This window comes from Otolemur garnettii, unplaced genomic scaffold, assembly GCF_000181295.1.
Source record: "Otolemur garnettii isolate 467f Iridium unplaced genomic scaffold, OtoGar3 scaffold00119, whole genome shotgun sequence".
Lineage (NCBI taxonomy): Eukaryota > Metazoa > Chordata > Mammalia > Primates > Galagidae > Otolemur > Otolemur garnettii.
In genome coordinates, this window is record NW_003852514.1 from 6,205,992 (window position 1) to 6,209,463 (window position 3,472).

General features: G+C 45.0%; 1 protein-coding gene across 1 annotated transcript in view; it reads right to left on the bottom strand.

Annotated features, from left to right (window-relative positions):
- The window catches only part of PURB (purine rich element binding protein B), a 27,727-nt gene that overhangs the window by 8,509 nt on the left and 15,746 nt on the right, over positions 1-3,472 (bottom strand). The window lies entirely within an intron of this gene.

Sequence of the window (3,472 nt, forward strand, 5' to 3'; positions counted from 1 at the left end):
CCCCATCGCCTCCACGCCCCGCCCCCGCAACTTCCGCGCAGTCTGAGCCATTTCCGGCGCGCCGCTTCCCGTGTCGTTATTCCGCCCCGCCCACCATCTTCTCGCGGCCGGAAGCGCTTAGTGGCAGGGCGCAGAGGGGTGACGTCAGAGGCCGCTCAGAGCTGCGGGCTTTACGGGCGTGAGGTTCTGCTTCTGTCTTGGGTACTTGCACAGCGTTAGCGTGACTCAGGTCCCCACAGCTTTTGTCCAATGTCCCTCTTCATGACACTTTTATTTTAGACTCCAGTGTTGTCTAATTCTCTCTGCACGGTTTATGGGGCGTTGGAACTGCTCTTTGTGAAGTTGATAAAGGACAATGAAGTGGGAACAGTGGTAGGGGCCTAAAACTCTGCAAAGGTATAGGCATAGTTAAAATTACGTATATATAACAAGCCAGTGTTTACTAACTTGCTTTCCTATAATTGCTTATTAGTCAGGAGTCACATAGATGATGGTCTTAAAGATTATTAGCTTTCTTCATTGCTCCCGTAGATAACATCACTCTTGTGAAACCTAAGGCTGGTCTTTGAGATATCTTTCAGAGTCTGCATTATGGTGGACCAACTGACTCAACCAGACCAGTGGCCCACACCAAGGAACGAACTCAACTGGTCTTGCAACATGGGACTGACTCAGCACAAGAAGACAATTTCTGCTTCAGTATCCTTTGAGTTCATCCTCAATCAGTAGACCCGATTCCCTAGGCCTTTTCTTACCAACTATCTTTAAAAACTTTCTCCGGGATAACCAAAAGAGGGAATAAACCTCCCTAGATGTAGGGTTAAAAAAAAAAAATAGTAAGCCAGCCTGAGCAAGAGCGAGACCCTGTTTCTACTAAAAACAGAAAAACTGAGCAAAAGGATCACTTGAGCCCAAGGGTTGGAGGTTGCTGTGAGCTATGTTGACGCCATGGTACTCTACCCAGGTCAACAGCTTGAGACTCTGTCTCAAATAAGAAAAAAAAGTTAAAACATTTCTCTCAGATTCTCACAGAGATGGATTTGAGAAATTCCTCTTGTCTCTTTGCATGGTTCCTATAGTATTAAATTATTTCTCCATTGTAACTCCTGCTGTCTCAGTGTATTGGCTTCCTCTTGAGCAGTGGTCAGTGAACCTGGCTGGGCTATAACAGCATTAGTTCAGCACACTTGAGTGCGCTGGGGACAGAATCCAATCTATACATTCTAGGCAACTGGAATGAGGAGCATCCTGGGGAGTCCCCAGAAGCAAGTTGTGATGGGCCTGTGAGGCTAACAGAAGAAGGCATAAACCAAATCTGAAGGACACGCTGTAGTTGGCCTGTGACTCTGGAAAAGAGTGTTTCCAGTAGAGGGGAAAGCAGTCCAGAGACACCCAGGGGTTGACAGTCGGTGCTCAGAGCCTCTGGGTGGGGGTGTGCCTGAGGAGTGATCTTAGATGACACTGGAGGATAGGACAAAATCTATCCTATAGATCAAGGAAGGCTATCTGGAATGCAGGAGAGTTAGTACCCCAGAGTCTGGAGACTCACATGTGATCAGATTCACATTTTGGAAAGATCACTGTGAGGACAATGTAGAAGATGGTTTAGAATGAGGTGATATTTGGGAACCAAAGATCAGTTAACAATCTGTTGCTGTCCCCACACTTACCAGCTGTATTAAAGTGGTTAAAGAAATTGACCCTGCCACACTTTAGTTTCTTATCCATAAAATGTGAGTAATTATTATGGGGCCTTTGTGTTGTAAGCATTGAAGTATAACAAGAGGCAGTATTGCAGTATTGTTAAAAGACAGGCTCTGCAGTCAGACTGTCTAAATTATTTAATTTTCCCAAGTTGAATTTTCCTTATCTTTAAATGTAGCTATTAATAGATAATGAATCTGACAAAAGATTCCTGTCCAGAATATATACAGAACACTTAAAACTCAACAATAAGACCACCCAATATAAGATTTTAACAGACACAGACACTTCCACTGAAAAAGATATACAAAAGTATGTGAAACAATGCTCAGCATCATTCCTATTTTGGGAAATGTAAACCCAGTCCCAATGAAATACCACTAAATGTTAACTAAAGTAGCTAAAATTAAAAAGACTAACATCAGGCTCAGCGCCTGTGGCTCAAGTGGCTAAGGTGCCAGCCACATACACCTAAGGTGGTGGGTTCGAATCCCCAGCCTGGGCCCGCCAAACAACGATGGCTGCAACCAAAAAAATGGCCAGGCGTTGTGGCGGGCGCCTGTGGTCCCAGCTACTTGGGAGGCTGAGGCAGGAGACTCGCTTGAGCCCAGGAGTTGGAGGTTGCTGTGAGCTGTGATGCCATGGCACTCTACTCAGGGGGACAGTTTGAGGCTCTGTCTCAAAAAAAAATACTAACATCAGCAGAGTGCTATGGCTCATGTCTGTAATCCCAGTACATAGAGACCAAAGCAGGAGGATCACTTGAAGCCAGGAGTTGGAGACCAGTGTGGGCAACATAGATAGACCATATCCCTACAAAAAAATTTTAAAAACCTGGGTGTGGTGGAACACATGTATAGTCCTAGCCACTCAGTTGGCTGAGAGAGGAGGATCACTTGAGTCCAGAAGATGGAGATTGCAGAGTTATGACTGTGTCACTGCACTCCAGCCTGGGTGACTGAGAAGGATGTGGAAAAACTGGAATTCTCATACACTGCTGATGGAAATGTAAAATAATGTAAGAGCTTTCAAAAACAGTTTGCCAATTTTTTTTTCTTTTTTGAGACAGAGGCTTACTCTGTTGCCACAGTTTAGAGTGCCATGGTGTCAGCAACCTCAAACTCCTGTGCTCAAGTGATCCTCCTACCTCAGCTTCCTGAATACTGAGACTACAGGTGTCCACCATGACACCTAGATAATTTTCCTGTTTTTAGTAGAGATGGGGTCTCACTCTTGCTCAGGCTGTACTCAAACTCTAGAGTTCAATCAATCCTCTTTCCTTGGCTCCCAGAGTGCTAGGATTAAGTTTGGTGGTTTCTTATAAACATATACCTACCATAAGGCCTAATTGTTTCACTTCTAGGTATTTACTCAAGGGAAGTGAGTATGTATGTATGTATGTACAAAATACTGTATGACTTCATTTAAACAAAAGTCTAGAAAAGGAAATATATAAAAATATACATGAAATGTCAGAAAGCAAGTCAGTAGTTGTTGCTTGGGCCTAGACAGAGGAAGAGTAGATTAGAAAAGGTAGCATAGGCTCAGCGCCTGTGGCTCAACTGGCTAAGGCACCAGCCACATACACCTAAGGTGGTGGGTTCAGATCCAGCCCAGGCCTACCAAACAACAGTGACGGCTACAACCAAAAAATAGCCGGGCATTGTGGTGGGCGGCTGTGGTCCCAGCTACTTGGGAGGCTGAGGCAGAAGACTTGCTTGAGCCCAGGAGTTGGAGGTTGCTATGAGCTGTGATGTCATGGCACTCT